This window comes from Zootermopsis nevadensis, unplaced genomic scaffold (genome assembly GCF_977971745.1).
Source record: "Zootermopsis nevadensis isolate Lab colony 2312 unplaced genomic scaffold, Znev_1.0 Znev_ptg000002l, whole genome shotgun sequence".
Taxonomy (NCBI): Eukaryota; Metazoa; Arthropoda; class Insecta; order Blattodea; family Termopsidae; genus Zootermopsis; species Zootermopsis nevadensis.
In genome coordinates, this window is record NW_028259134.1 from 13,175,095 (window position 1) to 13,197,027 (window position 21,933).

The window sequence follows — 21,933 nt, forward strand, 5'->3', positions numbered from 1 at the left end:
AAGAAACAAGAAATACATGGAAAAACCGAAAATGTGTACTACTCGATAACAGCGTAATGCGCTATGACCTGTTACTGGGATGTACACGCATGGGGAATGTGGTTAAGAGCTTTTCGTTCTCCCTTAGCCACTACAGCCAATTTAAAAGAAACTTTGTCGAAACCGATTCTTCGGTTTTCCGTTATAAGCAGGTTGCACCGCATTTTAAATACGGGTAACAATATACTGCATGAACCAACTCCGTTGCTGGTGAGTGATTAACGATTCTGTATCAACTACTACGAGATGAGATCTTGCGTCGAGTTGATCACTCATTCAAGAAGCCCTATCATATGCCGAAAACAGGTTAATACTTTCAGAAGTATTTCTGTATTGGAACAGAGCCCAAGGCCTAATCGGTAAAAGCTGAAGGAGGAGAACTACGCAATAATTTACTTGATTTCTTTCGCGTTCTCTTAAAGCTTCTCTGATATTGATTTTATTGACAATATCTGTAGCATACTTAAAGGGCATTAGTGAAGAAAACAGAGACTGTTTAGTTTAAACACACTTCGCCAAGTAAACTAACTCGATTGAGTGTTGATAGCATCGCTTTGTTATACTTGTTGCGTTCTTTGCACACATTTTAACGAGATTTGTATTAGCTCTGACACTGTTAACGGAGTGCTGTTCCCTTTGATTCCAGTAATCTGCTCTGTGAGATATGGCGGTCTGCAACAGGAGCGCTGTGTAAAGGAGCAAGATTGCAAGTGGGTAAGTAAGCAAAAGGAAGTAATTTCTCTGTCACGTTGTACTATAGTCGATGCATCAGTGTCGGCTCTGTTCGATACTCGAAGAATGAGCACCTCGTGTTTGGAAAGACCGAATTCCGGTTTGTCTTGAGGCCAAGAGTTTCGTTCGTTCAGGAATTTCCGTTTTGTCGGAGATTGTCGCATTACTATGACAACTACTTCAGAGTTAGCTCACTGATGTTATCTCATATTTGGAAAGAGAAATTATTTATTTCTGGTTACTGAAGAAAAGGGACAACAAAAACACGGGAACCATAAATTTCGTTGGATACTTACAAGACTAAGTCAGATTTTAGGTGAAAATCGGATGTTGGCCCGTTTAGTCTAGAGGAAATGTACACGACGTTTCAGTTGTTCTTACTATCTCCATTATCAATGAGTGGTTTGCCGATGATTGAGTCAGTAAGCACCTCTAAAGCGTCGGTAAGTATTTACGAGTCTACGCGGTTCAACATCACAGAAGTCTCCCATCTAAAAACGAAGTACACGCATCAGAGGAAAGTTAAATGCCGTATTGTCCGTGAGACTGAAAGTTTGCCTACAAACGAAATTTCCACATGAGACAAGACACATTTTGCCTCTTCTTGTTTACTCGACTTTTCAGCTGTGTAACTACAGAAAGTAACCATTTGTGTTCGATGCACCATCTAAGATAATGAAAGCCTTTTGAGTTAAGTAACTGACTAATTTCCTGTTATCTGAACCCGCAGGTCCAACACCGACGTAATCAAAGCCCACCACTGGACACGAACCTGAGTCAACTCTATTTTCCCTCACAGTCCACCTCCCTAAAATCCATCTTGATATTATCCTCCCATCTCCTTCTTGTTCTGCCCAGTGGTCGTTAACACAATACAGCCTTCTAAATAATGCCTATGAGGGGATTTTGCTGTAAGATATGCATTTATTTGTTTTTGATGGGTTGTTTCGGATTGTGGACACCGATTTAATGTCATATTTGTAGAATATTAGAAAGTACTAAGCTGTTGTATTCAGCTCTGTTAAGTTTTATCACTCCAGCTAACTGTGCGACCGCTCTAGTACATCCCTAAATCATTAGACGGTGGAATTTCGGCGGGTATCCGCGTTGTATGTACGTCTAAATCTCCTACACATTTATGGCAAAGAGTAATCTGGTAAGTCGTGAGAAGTTGCCAGGATATTTCAAGAAAATTATTAGCTTCTTCTTGACTTTAAATGTTCCAGAGGGAAGTTTAAAAATAACATTACAAACAAATTTATCGTATTGAATATAAGTAATGGAGATTGTACTGAGTATATAGACAATATCAAATAAGAGAAACGAAATATTTAAAACATGCATACAAACTAGACGAAGAAACCAACGGTTTATTGTCTTATTTGCTGAGTGTTTTAGGCTTCTGATACTATACTGAAGCTGTGACTCCGATAGATTGTACCGCAAGCCGATTTTTTAATTTATCTGACATCGTGTTATTCAAGACAAAATAGTCTGTGCAAAGAATATATTGAAGAAAGGAGACATTTAAGAAAAGTTATGCATCTATTTTATCTACTACGGTCTTCTGTTTCGTGACGCTGTATGAACTTGTGTGTAGCAACTCTTTGGAGAAGCATACTGTCTTCAGAGCTGAATACCTTCCTATAAGTTTTTACGCCTTAACGATACAGAAAACTGGCATCTAAATGTGAGATTTTAGGTTATCTCGGCCTCCAGTATGAATATAGTTGTCTTCTGGGTTGCTGGGCCTTGTAGTCTGGTAATTTACCGATGTTCCAGGGGTACTTTGATAACGGAGGTAGCAAGTACCTCAGAAACGTCGGTAAACTTCTACCAGACTACACGGCGCAACAACTCAGAAGACAGCCATCTTCGTACCATCGACACCTTTACCGCTCTAAGAACCTCAGATCTCGTGCCTTACATTCATCTAATGAAGTAATTCACGCGAGGAATAAATAACGAGAAGAAGCCGCCACTGTTGGGACTCGGGACAGGAGGGGGTCTTATTACAGAGGCGCGTGAAGGTGACGGAGAGACGTGAGGTTAGGAACCGATTTGGACGATGTTTGTTGGAGGAAGTTCCAAAGTTGAAAGGAGTAAGAAGAGTGAGAGGGAGGTTTTGTAATGCGGAGGGTGTGAAGGAGGTATGCCTCGCTTCTAGCAGAGTAGATCAAAAGGTTTCAGGAAATGAAAATCCACGGGGGATTGACTTGGTGTTGTGCAGGTTGCGCGAGTAACAGGAGTAGTGTGGCAAGTAGTATATCCTCTCAGAGAATTGGGAAATCTCTTCCCTCCCTCTCGTATTTCCTACCCCACCCCTTGCAACCCCTAATGTTTGGTAGCCGTCGGGTAGTTACGAGCCCTACAGGAGAGAGAGACAGAGAAGGCAGGATTTTCGCAGCTAAAGAACTTGTGACGTCACTCAATACGATCTGCCTCCCTCTCTACACAAAGCCACACACATACATGCCATATAGAAGATCTATATGGTCGGCTTGCTTTTATTGAGTCCCTTATTTGCTGGTTGGCACAGAACTTCTCCAGTAAGGATGCAGCTAAGCTGATGTAAAAGGCAAAAAGGAGACTTGAAGTCAGGTTCGGACTAGTATATTTTCACAGTTGTCCTTGAGCAACAAATACGTAGTCCCACACTCAAAAATTCCCTGTTATACACTATTAAATTCCTGTCTGTCAATAAATCTCATCTTTTAAGATAAATTTTAATATTATACTCCCATCTGCATTTAGAGCTCTCTCCGGACAGGTTGGTGTTGAGGTAAAAGCTTTACATTTGTATCTCAGCTGCTCTGACTGATGTTATAAGTTATTTTCCGTAGTCTCTCATAAAGGAAATGCTGAGATAAGCCACGGTCATCTCCTTCGATATCCGTGTCCACTTGCCTTTTATCTTCCTTCTATTTTATCCAACTATAAACTGTACAATTTAAACAGCGTCATGAAATAATATAAGTTTACACATTGAACATATCTTCCAGCGACGTGAATGTCCGTATCGAGTTCGAATCTAATTTGGATTGCCAATTACTTTGATTGAGAATCTCCATTAGCTTCCCCAGACGTATTAGTTGTCTTAAACAGGCTATACCGTTTGTCCGTCTCTGTTTAATCCCTTACCTACTCACGAGGCACTATCATCTTGACGTCCAGAAGTCGACACCTTTCTGGGATGTTGCAAGGTCGGGCGATTGGACGACAAACCATGAGAACTTGAAATGTCACATATTGACGTCTCATTTGGAGCTAAATAACTTAAGCAGTTGAAACGACGTCGATTAGAACCTCTGAGTCAATCAGTACTTGAATATTTCTGTCTTCTGGGTTGTTGCGCTGTGTAGTCTGGTCAATGTTTACCAACGTTTCAGAGGTCATACTGCCTCCGTCATCAGAGTATGAAAATTTCTGTCTTCTGGGTTGTTGCGCTGTGTAGTCTGGTCGATGTTTACCAACGTTTCAGAGGTCATACTGCCTCCGTCATCAGGGCGTTTCTTAGTATGAAGATTTCTGTCTTCTTGGTTGTTGCGCTGTGTAGTATGGTCGATGTTAACCAACGTTTCAGAGGTCATACTGCCTCCATCATCAGGGCGATGATCAAGAAACTCAGATTTCTGTCTTCTGATTTGTTGCGCTGTGTAGTCTGGTCGATGTTAACCAACGTTTCAGAGGTCATACTGCCTCCATCATCAGGGCGATGAAACGTTTGTAAACATCTACCAGACTACACGGCGCAACAACCCAGAAGACAGAAATCCTCATTCTCACCGCTGTGAAAACCGTAAATCTTACAATCAGTGCTTCTTTCTGCGACTCTAATAGATACATTTTCAAATTTGATTCTCGTTTTACCTACATGTATTAAGCCAGTCCGCCACTGAGCTCTCTGGCAATGCACGCAGTGGGATGGGAACTTGGTACTAGTTAAAGAGGATTGTCTCGCGCCAAATAACAAGCTCGGCGGAGAGGCTTAACTCTATCACACTGCAGTGGCGTACCACACTCTTCGGAGCCTTAATTCTCTTTCGAGTATAGAATTTCCTCAAGAAACTCATATGCCAACGATTAGCTTTCCCAAAAGGAAAGAAACTTTGTTCAAGTAGTAACTTACCGTTGGCCTACAGTGATTTTATTTACTTACGACCATAATCTGATTTATACCTTTGATTACCCCAGGACTAACCAAAATTTGCACCTAGTAACGAACAGGTTAAATCAGCAACAAAATGCTTGCATGAGCTTCTTAAACATATCTCAGACAAGCCGTCTTCAGTGATAACACTTCTCTTCGGTCTTTGCAAAGTCTTTGTAAAGTTGTTTGCAACCTAACCGAATAGCTAAAAAAATAACATACATTGGGTAGTAGGTTATACATATTTTGTATGGTAGCCAACTTTCTATCCATCACACTCTGTTTTTGCAAGTGATGCGTCGTATAAAAACTCAGAGAAAATTTCTTTTAGAATCGCAACCCCGGAAAGAAATTTCGACTTTCTCCTGTTCAGAAAATTAAGGACAGGTGTGTCCACAGTAATGAAATTTTTTTTAAATATAATCTCTCGGGTTGTTTAACTATTATTTAAAAAACTTAATATCAGACCTACTTAATGGTGCATCGTAGGAAAGAATATACAAATTTCCATTTCACTTTAATTTTGATTACATTGATCTTACTTAACAAATCCGAAGTATCTGATTAAATTAATATTGTAAATGTGCTTTATGTTTTGTAATAAAATATACACTGGAAACTACCAGGAAATAAATAATTTTATGTTGGTAATGCTGACTGGACATTTTTTATTGTTAATATCACTGAACAAATATACGTAAATAACATAACTAACAGTTTTGCAAGAATTTATATTAAAAGTGAAATTCTTGTATTGTTGTCATCGACTATAATTTAAACAGTTTGCCAAATGGCAAACAATTAAATACACATAAAACCGAAACGAGGTTGCACGATTGTTGTATTTTATGAGGACTTTCTAGTTCCACCGAGAAAACAGACACGTACAAATGTTTTACTATACTGTCCAATGAGAGCACTAAACTATCACAGATTTGCATTATTACTCTTCTGGTTGCCCAGTTGTCTGTCATATGAATGTCAGTATTGTTGGTAAGATCTTTATTTCTGTGTTTTTACTCTCAGGTGCCACTCCTAGATGTCAGCTTCGCACTAGTGAGCATGGATGTTAATGGCATCAAAACAGACAAAGGTAAGAGACATCATTATTATTCAGGAAGTATCCTTCTCATTATAATGAAATTACAGGTTCCATAAAAACATGTAACAATATATCATTCATTCAGTCATTTCGAACTTATCGTACGAGGGGCTCTAATTCAGGATTCGACTCACTTCCGGTAAATATTATTAAATTGCCGTCGGTCTACAAAAATGCTATGATTGAACAAAGCTAGTAATATATCACAGCTTCATGTGCGACAAATAAAATTTTATCCGTCTCCTATGTAAGTATAGTAGGAGTTTACCAATACTGTATGAAATCAAAGCTTAAGAATTTATTTAACGAAATACATAATTATTTTTGAATGAGCGAAAAGAACCTTTACATGTTTAAGACACACAAAAATGTAATTAATATACAATAGGCCTGTTCTTTTATATCCTCCATTTTCTTCAGCCAGCTTCGAATGTTGTTACGAGACCATATACGACATAATGCTTACAATTATATATGGCCATAGCCGTTTTCGTCTCTAAGAACCTGTACACTGTTTAATGCATAGTGAGATCTAATTTGTTCCGTATTTGTATGACTTAGAATTTCGAGGCGCCATCACGGAAAACAATAATATGATGTGTGATGTGACATCCCTTCCGATTTAGAACACGAATTTAATGATAAGGAAAAACAAGTTAAGTTTTATGTCAATTTAGAGGTTTGAAATTGCCTATCATTATTTATATTCTTTGTGACTAGCCTTGAAAATGAGGATAGAGATGGCTCCCGAAACGTCGGCAGAGTTTAACCAAGTGACGCGGTACAATAGTGTTACAACGTCAAGTGCAAAGATGATTACATATGTAATTATTACTAGCACGTTTAAACAGTGTTATATATATAAATAAATATATATATATAAAATTAACCCTTTATGTGGCATTAGAAATGAACTAAATTTAGTCATTCATTATTGAAAATATGAAATATGGCGACGTAGGAACTACAGTAATTCTATATCTCCCTTATTTCAAACAAACCGAGACAAAGTATTTTCTTCTTGACTACAGGCTCGTCTGTTTCTTGTCTGAATCCTTACCTTCATATTCAACACTACTTTGTCATCTGGGCCTAAGTAAGCTTTAGCAAGAGTACGATTTACGACACTGGTCCGTAACACCAGATGAGAACCACTGGCTACAGCTTTTCATTGTTATAATGTGCCATACGTGAGGTCTGTAGTACCTTCGCATTTTTTACGAAGGATTACTTGTGCAGTCTTCCTCGATCAGCTGCCGATCATGGTTTTCTGTATGTTACGACACATTACGCGATCTTGTAGGGTCGTAAAGAACGCCCCCGAAAATGACGAGGTCATGATTGCTACGTCACTAGGGAAAAATGATGTTGATTTGTTATGCACCATTTTCTGTGGGGGATTGGATGTTACGGTGGTGACTTTGCTGTGATACACATGATCATTATGCGTCCCACTGTAATTTATGTTATGTTGAGAAAACACATAATATCGCAAAAAAAACATAAACAATTTAACTTATTTGTCAAACCGCCCAAAACGTTAACAACCCAGTGAACATGAATGCAAATGGATTTTACAGTGAGTTAGGTAGTGCGGTGATTCATGTGGAGTGTGAATGGCAAGAGATGTTAAGTGATGGGGCGGTGTCTTCCTGAAATGCACAGCAATGTGACGCTTATCCTGACATCATCCCTGCTTCCTAGTAACAGCTTCATGGTTCGGGAAACAACTGAAAGTCGTAAACATGTCCCACACTCTGTTCTTCGCTTCTGGTCAACAAAATTGCACTCAGCCCTTTCTTTCCTCTCAGTTACCTTCAAACGTTTTGTAATTTTATTTAAGGCCCTGTCGGATTTAAATTTTCATTTCCGGTCTAACCGACACTTCCATTCCGCGATCTTCCGCCCTCGAAGTAGCGTTTGTCTCTCCATGCACCTACAAAATCACATTCTTTCGTCGCTTATAGCCTATGCTCTGCAGTTGATGTAGTGTTTCTTAAAGATAGGGATAATCTACTTTATTTAACTGGATATCAGGCCTCCCTTAAGCGTCAATGATATGTTGGGTGTCGGCTATAATCTAGTCACTTTTTGACCACCTAATAGAAGTTAACATTCACTACGTCAATAAATTCCCAGTCTTTTATGAAACCGAAGACTCTTTGAAGTGTTTACAAGAGACCGCAACCAACTCCTTTAATGACCAGACCAGATTTTTGAAACCTAAGTATATTAATATTATTCTGTCTTCTACGCCAGGATCTCATAACTGTATCCATTGAATTTTCCACGTCTAGCATTTTTAACTTTCACCCATGCGCAATAGATGGTTCGCTCTTGTCTGTTACGCCAACAAAGTCTGTGGGAGCTTAAAATAGTTTTATCATTAAACACCAGGTGATTGGCCAGCTTTTCCCGCTATGAAAAAGTTTAACACTTTCGCAATGTTGTTAGAATAGTGAAATCTTGAGGCTCTGATGGATAGATGGCGGTATTGAATTCGTACAGAATTTTAGTGGGAAACTTCTTGGAAAACGACTACTTTGAACACAAAGCAGAAGGGAGGGTAACATTAACAGACCCTATTGCCTTAAGAAAATATATTATAAAGATGGAAGATGAAGATTTCTGTCTTCTGGGTTATTGCGCTGTGTAGTCTGGTCGATGTTAACCAACGTTTCAGAGGTCATACTGCCTCCGTCATCATTGGCATATTCATCGCCCTGATGACGGAGGCAGTATGACCTCTGAAACGTTGGTTAACATCGACCAGACTACACAGCGCAATAACCCAGAAGACAGAAATCTTCATATTTACCGCTGTGAGAACCTCAAGTCTTACATGGAAGATGAAGGATACTGGCTCAGGACCATGTTAAAAGATGGGGCTTTTCATTAGTTCTGATGAAATTTTGGTTCTGATACCAGAGATGTTGTGTTAGGATCATCCAGAGTGGAGACATCGTAGTTACAAAGCACTCACTTGTTTATAAAACCCGTCTAAAAGCCCTGCCAGTAATTCATTTGCACAATTGCCATTTCCTTGAAGTTAATTCGTGTTCAGCTACAAAATTCTTTGTATTTGGAGGGTGTTAATAACATTGCAGGTGTTAATGTACATAATAAAATGGGCGACGTAAAAAGCGAAGTTGCACTTTAGATACAAATCTCTTGTTAAAGAAGGTTGAATCCTTTTTATGTGATAACTTACTTAGCCTGTCTTTCAAGTCGACTCACATGCTGTTAACTTGTAGGTGTCTGCTAGTCTTCTCTTCACACAGACATATTGCAAACGACCGTTTGTCGCAGAAGCTATTGTTGGTGCATTGTCGGGAAGACGTCAGCACTTATTTTTACAAAACAAAGCAAACTCAAAACACTGCCATTCGTATTACGATACGAAATTCTAAGGTTATTTCCAACATTTCAGTCCATTTTTAAGATAATAACTTGGAAACGCAATCTCATTCCATGCATGATTGTGTGTCAGCGACTTTCATTGTTGTACGTAGTGGCCTTGCGACGGGTTGTCTAATGTCAAGGGGGTTCTATCAATGTCGAAAAGGATTCAACTCAGTTTCAGAACTACTTGCGAATTGCACCAAGTACAAGACAACGGCTTCAAAGAAGAAGAGGTTTAATAGGTGATATTTCAGGGTCTGGTAAAAGTTTACTGATTTTCGGAGATGCTTGATGCCTCAATCATCAGGACGCATCACTCTATTGTTTTTCTCTCTCTATCCTTTCTTATTCTATTTTCCTGTCTATTCTTTTATTTTCTCTTTGTTTACTGCTTTCTTTTTATTTCACTCTCTTTTCATGTTCTTCCTAATTCCTTTTATATTGAATAAAATACCGTATTTCCTCGACTTGAAGATGCAATTTTTCACTTTTTAAAATTTCTGAAATCGGAGTGCGTCTTACATTTGACGTCGTCTAAGAATCAATGTAGAAAAATTATATTTCATGACTAAAGCGCGAGAGAAATCTTCATGTCAATAACACTGGTCATGGGACAGTAAACACAAAGATAGCAACAAAGAATATTCGTAAAGAAGTAAGTTTTATGAATGAATATTGACATTTCCTATTGTAATACACGTATTTTTTCCCTTGAAAACCCATTACTAAGTGAAGAGTGCTTCTTACATTGGATGGCGTCTTAAAATCGAAGAAATACGGCGTCAGTACTTCGATACGTTCTTCCTTGAAAGAAAGAGGTAGAAATGAAAAGAAATCACGAGGGAAATCATGGTTTGATGTATCTGAAGCGCTTTAGTTGTGTGCAAGGGCATGCAGTGTGTATTTAGAAGGCCTTTGAGGGGGGAAGGGGTGGGAGGAAGGAAGGAGGGAGGGTGTGTGAAGATCTGAAACAACAATGTGCTTTTCTTTCTTCAGTCATTCTTATTGAGCACTCGGGTTTCGCAGCAATTAAAAGTTTAGCGCGGTGACAGGCCAGTTTATTTGGACAATATGTCAAGTGGACCATCCATTTCCACAACCTTAACAAGATTCTATGAGTCGACCCTCCCTCGCCCTACCGTGCACTCTTATTAGCAACAATGCAACGAACGAATGGCGAAGGTGATGTAGCGTGTGTTGAGTATTGCTGGCTGCCTGCCAAGTTGAACGTCGGTTTCAACTGTTTGGAGATTATTGCTGGAACTGCAGAACTGGTAGCTACGTCTTAGGCCAACTTACTCTCGTATTTCTGCACAGTTATGTAGAGACGTCTATTTCTAATGCTTCAACGACTATTTATGAATTGAAGATTTTATGTAAGACATACAAGGAAGTGTAGAAGACATAACAAAAGTACAAAGTACACACCGAAGATAAATATTCATCTTTGTTTAAAATATTTCTTAGAAGAACAGGGAGGTTGGAGGGAATCACGGTAGGCCCTCAACTTACTTAACGTTGGCATTAAATAGCAGTGACGTGTAGCTTCAAACTTAGGCCACTTTACTTCGGAGAAACACATTCTGGTTCTTATGGAAATGAAAGCTGGGTAAATTCTAGTACCCGTCTGGACATAGCGGCAAAGTAATTTCACCTGCCACTTTTTCAGCGAGTCATTCTGCTGATAATACATCTCTGCTCATTATCACGTATTTTGACAAACGTATTACGCGACTGTCAAAAGGAAGGAAAAAGGATAGTCCCACTACATCGACTGATCTGATCATGCACGAGTTCAGTGAACACACGTCGCTATTCGCTGTTCTTTGACGGTTTCCAATGTTTCGGTAAGTGACTCTTTATGGAACTGCGTATATTTGTAAGAAGTACAGAGCACTGAATAAATGTGATGGCTGTAACCAAAAGGTGATTGGCGGAAAGTATGAAGATGGCTGTCTTCTGGGTTATTGTTCCGTGTAGTCTGGTAAAGGTAGAGGTTCTTGTTGCCTCCATCATCATGGTATTAAGCCCTAATAATACAGGCAACAAGAACCACTGAAACGTAGGTAAACTTCTACTAGACTGCACGCGCTACAACCCAGAATAGAGCCGTCTTCGGGTTCACTGCTGTGGAAACCTCAAATCCTGCTAAATAAATATTATGTCCGGTCTGTTACTAGCTACCCAAATAACTTGCTATGACCTCTATATCCAAAAGTAGTATATATTTTTTAATGTAGAGCTTTATTTAGTATGCATTTGTGATCTGTCTTCTTAAAGTCTATATTCCTCAGTCACCTTTCGATGTAAATGTAATGCTACTTTATTGTCACTGTACATGATCTATCGTTGCTAAAATAACGAGCGAAATAGTGATGTGTTCAATAGTTTGTAGCACTTGGTAATATTAGGTAAAGAATTTTATTATAATTATTTTTTCATAAAAAGTGTCTACAATTCTGGCCTTGAAGTACAATGTAGAATCTCTATTCCAGTGTGTATACAACCAATTTTCAGCCGTTTATCAGTTGATTACTGACCAGTAGACCTATAAACTTGATGAAGTAAATTAAAAAGTTTTCCACGTATTGCTTCCATTGTGATATTATTGTTAATAAGATTGAACGTATGAATCATAACTAAAACTCTCCACAATCTCTCTTACCATATCAATTGCCTTCAGAATAAATTGCAAAGTTGAAATTTATATTCTGTTATGAAAAAGTATTTTGCTTTGTATATTCTTCAGTAGATGAAACAAATTCTAATCAGTCCCTTCTCAAATGACAACCAATTTAAAATGTTCAGAATGTGTATACGTACCCCTTATTATTTATACTTCAAATTAATTTCGTTGTGTTTATTTTAACATGCCCGGGATAGCTGAAGTATTTTGAAGTAAGAGTCTTTGCTCTAGGGAACTCTGTCCCTACTTACAGATCGTGGTAATAACAAAGATATTATAAAAATAGTTACGCATTAGAGAAACGAGTTTATTATTTCAGTGCAGATTGTGAATGGCAAGCCCATTACGTTTCGGGTCACTTTCAAAAGAGAGCAAAGAACCGACAGAAAACGAAGTCTATTTATAAATTCCAACCGAAACATACTGAAAGGAATCTCGTTCTTGTATTAGCTTTGCCTGTATTCTTTCTGTGAATAAGTCTGTACCACATTTCTGAGCAAAGTGCTTGTGTAGGCGACATTCGAAAATTACATTTTAGAAAGGCTTTTTCATGTTGTTTTACGAGCTAACTTGGTTGTATTCAACATGCATTAAACCGTGTGAAACTGAAATGTCAAATTTACCTGCAGCGGAATCTCATTTTATTTTTTCAGCAGAAAGTTTAATTCTAATTCTCTATCTTTTTATTTAGTAATTCAATATATAAAATACATTTTTAATAAAGAGCATAATGATAAATCATCTTCGATAGACCCAAACAATTAAAATTGTGAAAGGAAATATTCTCTTTTCTTATTTCAACAAATTAGGTGTAATTTATAAATCAATATATCCATGATTCTGGTGTTACTTAATTCCTTGAATAGAGAAATGCAAGGTTGTCTACATCAACATAAACTCCTCCTGGATCCTGGAGTTAGGTATGGCGATTGATTGACTGCAAAGTTTGCAGTCATTTCAGACACTTTTCGTAACGAAACACAAATTCATGTTTAATATTTCTGCCTGCTGAGCCTCTTATAAGCATGCATGCATCCAAAATGACGTTCACTGTCAAGGATTTTTTGACGTTTAATAGTAGGATTTCTTGCTACAATCTGGGCCCTATATGACACACTCATCTACCATCCAAAGGGCAGTGTAGGATAAGGTTTGTCCCGATATCCGTAGACGTAGTTCGTATATAGAATTAACTATAAAGACCCTCACTAAGACAGACATTCTTAACCTGGAGATAATTTCCCGTCGAGGGGTAACTTGGGCCAACGACCTGGTCAGCTGCGCTCGTCTGTAAACAGATTAAAATCAGCAGTGGTTCTTAAACTCTTTGACACATAGACTGTTGTTTAAAATAAGGAGGAGATAAGGTAGTCTCTACTTTTTGGTTGGCCCCGTAAAGCCCAAGGGTTAAATTTGCAGCGTGCCCTAAAAGACGTAGAACAACTTTGCTGGACACTTGTCACTCAGTTTCTCATCGCTGTGAACTGTGCCATGAAGTTAACAGTGGTCGTTTTGATCACCTAAACTAGATTCGCTATTTCACTAAGTGCCAAAGCTGACGTGTGTAGTTGTTTTTGTTTGTCAAATTGTTTTATTTCAGTCATTGAATGTGTGTGTATCTCCTTTTTGGACATTTTTAATATAACACTTGCTTTAATAACCAACAATTCTGCAATTTTTAACTTATTTATAGGCTTCGTACGAAACTTACTCTAAACAACGATTATTTCCCTAAACAGCATTAACATATTGATCTTTGAAATGGAAAGTGCTGATGTACTGATTCAATCCTTAAGTGTTATTTCGATGAACATCAGCTGTAAAGGGTTGAACGCGTACTATTAGCAGTACGGATAAATTTATTTAGACAGTTTAATATGTTTCACACAGTGTATTTTAAAAAGTTACCTCTGAATTCTAAACTATATTTAATAATAAAATTTCCATGTTATTCTAATTGTGAACAAATTAAAAGGGGAATTTTAGAAAAGTAATAATTCGTTACTTTTGGTCAAAGTACCCAGCATGCAGGACTAATACCTCGTTCTTGGAAATAGGAAAACAATTATTCTTTCCTAAAACCGTGACACTGTGCTTTGTCCCAAATCTCTCACGGGATCACCAGAAATCCAGCACGTGTTTCTTCTTTATCACCATTAAAAGCAACCACTCTGCTAAATACAATTAGTTAATAATTTATTTTTAAAAAGCTGAATAGATATTTGACAGACGAGGGCCAATTTTGAAACTGAACACCGTAACCAATCAATTGGTTCCCATGCTCGTCTGTAACTGGCTGAATAGACTGATTACCATTCAGCAAACAGCGAATCCCTTATTTCAAACAAGAGTATCGTATTATAAGGTCCTCGCTTAACAAAAGATCGTGGCTGTCGGACATTTTTATTGTGATTTTTTTCCCCGTGAACCAATTACAGGCCACGTAGGTCAGCTGTCAATCAGTCAGCGGGATACTTTCACCATCAATCAATGTTACAGACTCGATTGTGAGATATGGAGCCCATTTAACGTTACATTTCTTTGCGTCTTTATCGTGAACATAGAATTTCACTGAACGTGTGAGTGTATAACACTTCAAGATACCAGATACAACACTGAAATGTGTCCTTGTGGAATTTGTAAATTTGTAATAAGAAAGAATGGAGGAATATGGGAACTTAAACGAAGCAAGGAGTATGGGACTGGTAACTTAGAAGCTCTTAAAGTGTGGAGATTCGCCTGTGAGGCGTCATTAAATAATAACAAATTATGAAAAACAGTGAATGTCATAAAGTTTATTGGACATATCCATGTATGATCAGAATATTTCACGGCGACAAAGTATAATGAATTCTTCTCGGGCTACCAGCCGTGTTAGATGGCTGAATGGAGGAAAGACCAACATTTGTAGAATCATTTTCGTCCTCGGGATACTGAAGTATGTTTTCTCTGTCCAACAACCTGACACAACTGGAAGCCCGAGAAGAATTTATTATTATCCAATTGTCATTTTCGAATCAGAAGGAGAAGTCGTTCTTGAGTTTTTTTAAATTTCTCCAAGAAATAGTCGATATAATACTGTATGCTGCAAATCTTTCCCTTCACGAACCTTAAATAAATCCTCTCATTACGCTTCATATTTTATCAAAACTGAGGAGGAGTTGTTTGATAAATAAAAAACAATATAACTGTTCCACCTGTAGCAGTCAGAAAACGGAATTAAACCATGAAAATTATCAGGATACTGTTCTGGGCCGCATTCGAACCAAGTATCTTCAGAATGCAAAATAAACCTACAAAATTTAACCACCCCAAATTGCCACCAAGAACCAACTGTTTCGGTAGGTAACCATCTGAGAGACCACTCGACGCGTAACCCTGGTGACCACATTCCACATTTTCACTACTACGAAAACCATTAAGCTAACATGGAACACTTCCTGAGACACAAGGGAAATTTAACTTTTTCCTACTGCGTGTATTATAATGTTATTTCTGTTGTTAAATGATAGGAAATCTATCAGTAAAATCAACACAGATGAAATTATGATTCTCTAGTAGGCTTTGTTGTATTTTCTCGCCACACCCTTTCCGCTGTTAAAGCAGAGAAATGACAGAAGGAGAAAACAGGAACTGACGCGGAGGGCGATTTGTAAAACGTCGTTTTCTGTTTTGTGTCTTTCTCTTTCGGTTTTGTTTCATCTCCTTTCTGCTGTTTCCATTACCGTTCTGCATTGTTGTTCTCCCCCCGCTCTCTGTTTTATTTCCTTCTACTTAGTCTGCTTTATCACATCTTTTCGTTTCATTGTGTTTTTGTTCGCGGGTTGACATATAGAGCCATCAAGGTATCTTACAGAAACGAATTTGTCTTGGTCAATACCCTCACCCCTCCCCTTTCTCTTCGATAAATGCCACCACTATCCCGTCGTATTGATGCGTATAGGTGCTGGTTGGGTGTGATGTGTTATTAAGGCCTCTGCCATTGTTTCGACCGGACTGCAGTGTACCCCCCGGAGGCAGTCGGTTCATTAGTTGTGGAGGGCACTTCGACCCTCCCAGAGGTCACCGTCTTCATTTGTCACTCACCTTCCCTTTTTTTACAAAAGACACGAAGTTGTTATGTACATGATGGCACACAGTTCTGGACATAGGACGTGCAACAAATCGTATCTTGAATTTAATTTTATTTAAGCTGGAGAATAGAACAGAATTTTGCGGCCAAGGCGTTAGAATTCGACTTTCAAATCTCGGCTCGGACACCGGCTATCATGACTGAGACCTTTCGTGGGATTTTCGAATTCTTTCAAGAAAATTCTGAAATTGTGCATTGAACAGGTCGCTATCGACTCTTTCCAAATCCTCTCAAATACATTATTTATTAATCATCCTATAATTGTTTGCTGTATATTTGTTCTAAAGACAGTGTTGATAAATAAACCACAAACAAACAGCAGAGAATGGACTTTGTTTTAAGTCTTTTAACTGTATTGTTTTATGCTATCAATAAAACAAGAATATACATTCTGCGCAATACTATTATAGCGCCTAACATCATAATCGATTCAGAAGATCTCGAATTCTAATCTTCGTCCGAAAAAACACCTTGATTGGGGTTATCGCACTTTTCTTCAGTCTCTCAAAATTAGTAGATGTTTTGAAATGTGTAACGATCACTTTATTCGACATATTTTCCAATTAATCATCCACAATTTTCCTTCATTTTCATTCCATATCCCCTATTTAGTTGTAAAGGAATCACTAAATTAAAATATGGGCAAATCAATAAATATTCTGGAAGAAAATTTTACAGGAGATGGCTGTCTTCTGGGTTGATGCGCCGTGTAGTCTGGTAGAAGTTTACCGACGTTTCAGAGGGCCTTGCTGCCTCCATCATCAGGGCGATGGAGACAGCAAGGCCCTCTAAAACATCGGTAAACTTCTACCAGACAACACGGCGCCACAACCCAGAGGACAGCCATCATCAGACTCATCGCCGTGAAAATCTTAAATCCTACAAAATTTTACAGCTTGTCACAAAACATTAATTTTTTCATAAATAGTTTATAAACCCATCACTTTAATTTCGTATTAATTTTCAGTTACTTGAAGCTTGTTTAAAATTATGTATGTTTCCTTGAAGTTACAAAGAATTTATTATTTATAATCAATCTATCATTAAAGTCATTATATTTGAAAAATAATAATGACATCATTTTATATACAGAAACTGTGGTTGTGTAGCCATATCAGACCGCTGGCTGGTGGTACTAGCTGATAATTCTTCGTTATTACGTAGAAATACAATGTGTTAACGTCTCTGAATTGTAAAGGCAAGAAACATCGGAAATCAATTAATGTATTTTGTCGTTTATAGACCCTGTGCGTCCAGACAGCAGAGAAGACAACAGAAATGTCACCTTGTCACGCCTAACAGAACGACATGTTGAAAACCTAAGCTATTTGAAGCAAGCGATTTTAATAAGTAATGATATGAATTAACTACTGTGAACTGTTACAAACAGCGTAAAGAAAGTGATAAAATTTGTTAACCTTGAACCTTGATATAAGAAATGTTATTTAGTAGATTTTCTCACCTCTAGACACAGTTTGGAATTATATTTAATTCTCTTACATAACAAAGGTCGATTTCCACAAGTTATGGCTCATTTATAACTGACTGTAACTTGTGGCAACATCTATTCGAAGCCTTTCACAAAACTTAGGACTTAAAACTTCTCAGGGTTACGTCTAGGGTCTACCACATAACAACAGAATAAATCCAGTAAATGTTTAGTTTCTCTCAAGTTTGTAAACTTTTGTTGCCTGGTTTAAGTTTGTCACTAAAAGTTTACTTAAATATGTAAACAATATTTTACTCTTTGTTTGGATGATAGTTAAATTTGGTTTCTTACGCAATCAGAAAACATAAATCGGGAGTATTAAATGAAATGCACTAAGCAAATTATATGATTCTACGAGAAATAAAATATATGCTAAAGGAAATATTATATAAGAGGGATGTGATATATGTCCTGCTCGTGTAATTAAGACGGTTACTACAATTGGAATGTTGAGCGCTGACAGAAAATGAAAAGTTAGTGACTTTGGTGGGACAAATTGTAGTCCGACGGATATCTGGGTTGTCACTAAACATCACGTTTCAAAAATAAAAAAAATATTATTGTAGTCTTATATTTATAAGCTGGTATTTCATTGTGTTGCTGAATGGGAATTACAGTGATTTAGTCAAATACGTTTTCATTTGCTCCTAACAATAATGAGAACTTCGCTGCGCACTTATCTGACTTTGACGAATAACTTAATTAAACTTCTTTTCCTTAAAACTACGCATGTTACATCATGTTGGAAGGAAAAAACATTTGGTAATTTGAAATGGATGGAACTGACTATGTTAGGATCCAACGACGATGAGTTAATTATTATTAAATAATGAATGGGTATTGCTTTAAAACTAATAAAATCCACCTACACTATTATAAAGCAGATGGGGCTATACGTTAAGAGGATAACACATTACATTAAAAGTATCCCCAAATGAAAATTTCACTAAACATAATTTTACATGGGCGCTAATGCTTTGATCGTTGCAGACACAACGAACTTTACACGTGGCTACCCTAAATACGTAAATGGAACAGAATCTTTCTCGTGTAACTAACAAGTCACTCAGTTTACAACGACAATTCTAGCCTTTTAAGGAATCCAAAGGTAAATTACAGCGGTCACACGAGTCCTCCAGTGGATATTTCTGAGCTACGTAAATGAAGTCAACATCTTCATATTCTATTAAGATCCATTTTAATATTATCCTCCCATATACGCCACTATCTACGCCAAGTGATCTCCTCCTTTGATGTTCTCCAATAACCACTGCGTATGTATTTCTCATTTTTCCCATGCGTGCTACATGCCCTTCACATCCCATTCTCCTTGCACGTTTCGCAGATAAATAAATTTTATAGCTGGAAGAACACCAAATTATTTATTTACAAACACCGTTGACAGTTGGTCGACTTCATACCGGTTACTGATGTAGGCCTAATCCATGCTGATTTATTTTTGCAACACCATGCAGAATAATATGTCTTCCTTGCACTGATCATAAATTATTAATCTGAAAGACAGAGACGATAAATGAAGTTACTTTTTAAGGCCATATTGCTTCTTTTTTAGCCAATCAAGCTAATGTTCAGGACTAAACTAGAAGCAGGTTTAAGGGATGAATATAATAAATAGACGACAGCTGACTTGCAATAAAAAATAATTTGGAGTCGTCGTATGATACCTCGAAGGAATATTCTTGTCCAATAAAAATTGGACGTATATCGCAGCAGAGCAATATTGATGCGAAGTAGAAGCAGCGTGAAGCGTTTGACGTCTTATTCAGCCGCTCGGGCGTGAAATGTTAATCAATTTCCGAGTGGAAAGTGATCCGGCAGGTGTGTTTGGACATGAGATGGTGAGCGGAAGAGCGTGCTATATTATCTGTCGTTTCTCACTGGCGCGTAATTTTAACACCGCGAATTTTAAGCCACGACACCGAGGAAGGTTCCGAGCCAGTTGCGTCCACAAAATTTGTTTTCCTAAAATGTTTCCCGTTATCCTTCCATCCAAATAGCAGCTTTCCGATAGGTCTTTTCATTCATCATGGCTGAAACGACTGCACACACTCTTTAGCTTTTCTTCGTACATAATCTAATGTCCCTTTTGGTTTTCTTCAATTCTGAAGTTACACACGGAATCTATTAAGTATCGTTTACGTTTTATTGATTAACTCCTGATATTCTTGTGCTTACATTATTATTATTATTTTTTATTTAGTGTTCTGTCTGACGACAGGTCCATATGAACACGATCCTTCCATCCTTTTCTCGGACTGGGACCTGTTTATATACGTTCTTGGCAGATGATCCAGAAGTGGTTTGCCATTGCCTTCTTCTGTGTGTGAATGGATTAATTGTTGGGATGCCACGGAGAAACCGGGGAAGCCCCCGGATGAAAACTCCGTGTTGCCTAGACCACGGCCTTGCCCAACACAAGTTATAAATTCGGGCACCGCCGGGAATCGAACCCGAGACACAAATTATATTAATGATTTCTAATTGAGGTGGTTCAATCTGTTCATTCGATATTGTATTTATCTAACTTCGAGATTTAATTGACTTACATACTGGGATTATATACTAAAAATTGTCTACCAAATATTGTTTTTGAGAATTTACACCAAGCACAAGTTTAATCTAATCAAATTACTCAAAACTGGATCTCACAAGTAATTACTAGCTAGGTTTGCATACATAAAATTTTAGATAGCATAAAATAAAGGCCACTAAGTTCTAAAACTTTTGATTTACAGCGCGACATGATACATACTCTTTTTACAACTAAGCATCTTATCGGACTCCATGCAGTGAAATAAGATCAAATGTGTTGCAATTAAATTTGCAGCAACATGTTTGTATGTGCAATAAATAAATTTCAAAACAAACGGCAATTAACTCATTAATAAATAATTAGTGTGTAGGATTTTAGGTTGTCCCGGCGGTGAGTCTGAAGATGACTGTCTTCTGAGTTGTAGCGCGATGTTTTACTCGTTAAGCATCACCCCATGTAAACATATAGTAGAGCGGAGGTATAGCTCTCTCATTCTTGTCTTCTATAGTATATTGAGATGATGGTCAGATTAACCCCCCTCCCGGTCCGATTTACCGCATGTACATACCAGGTAAGGTCCAGACGCGGTAACTAAAAGAAAATTGTTTTTTCTCCTAAGAATCGAACCCCAATTGCCCATCCAGTAGCCTAGTCATTGTTCTTGTTCTGAGGTACCGAGTTCTTGTTATCAATCTTAAGCGATTCTAATGCTTTGTGTCTACCGCATTTAACACTGGCATCTGATCTGGCATGGGGTGTTTCAGCAAAGAATCGAGACAATAGGTGGGCGGGAGGACGATAATGTTTTCATTATCCGGTCGCTTTAATGTCTCCAGGCCTACCCTAAAGCAGCTTCGTTTGATGCAAGCCAGAACTTGCATATAACAGCTGACGCCGGTAGACCTACAAGGTCCATCATGTCTGTACGAAGAAAGATCTAGCCCCGATCTTGAAGACAAGAAAGAAATAATTCAGAGAGAACCCTGTTTTGTTGCATGGTAGAATTTTCGAATATCTGAGTTTTATTATGTTAGCGCTCCAGGTCTAAATGATCCCTCTCGCGTGACCCGTGGTTGCAGAGATACAGGACTGCCACGTACTACAGGATGATCGAAAAGTCACGGAACCCACCCTGAGGAGAAAGTTTTCTCAGTGGCTTCAGTGGTGAGTGCAACAAATTTTAACTGATATTATCGAAAATATCGCCCCTGAACACCAATGGCCAACTCTAACCGTTTCTGTACTGCATACATCCTGTGTCACTGAAAGGGTTTATCAATCGAGATAATGTCGATTTGTTTGGCACAGGAGAATCCATCACTAAACTCATTCTCGAAATTTAAACAAGAACGAGATGCCAGGTAGTGTTCGACAGCGAACAATCCTTGCGCCTGTGAAAAAGACATCTTGATGGCGCGAGCAGGTTGCAACCTGAGGTGACCTGCGTGGGCTACTTTTTAGTTACAATGATTATGTGTATTCATTAATTCAGTCTAAATATGTTGAATTGCAACCATCAATGACTATTTTAATATGGATTTCGAAACATTTCGACCATATTTTATTTAATACACTTGTTGCAGTCAACTTCCTCCTACACTGAGTCCTAATCACTACTTATTTCATAGCTAAAATTGTTTATAATTT

At 38.0% G+C, this 21,933-nt stretch overlaps 1 protein-coding gene and 1 long non-coding RNA gene across 2 annotated transcripts in view; one reads left to right on the plus strand and one right to left on the minus strand.

Annotated features, from left to right (window-relative positions):
* LOC110832187 (uncharacterized) overlaps positions 1–18,247 on the plus strand; it is a 240,552-nt gene extending 222,305 nt beyond the window's left edge. The window contains exons 3-5 of the long non-coding RNA XR_015535426.1: positions 686–753; positions 5,948–6,014; positions 17,486–18,247. This is a non-coding gene — a long non-coding RNA (uncharacterized LOC110832187). The remainder of the gene's footprint in view (positions 1–685; positions 754–5,947; positions 6,015–17,485) is intronic.
* Positions 1–21,933, minus strand: part of Optix (optix) — a 107,699-nt gene that overhangs the window by 46,948 nt on the left and 38,818 nt on the right. The gene's annotated exons all lie outside the window — the stretch shown is intronic.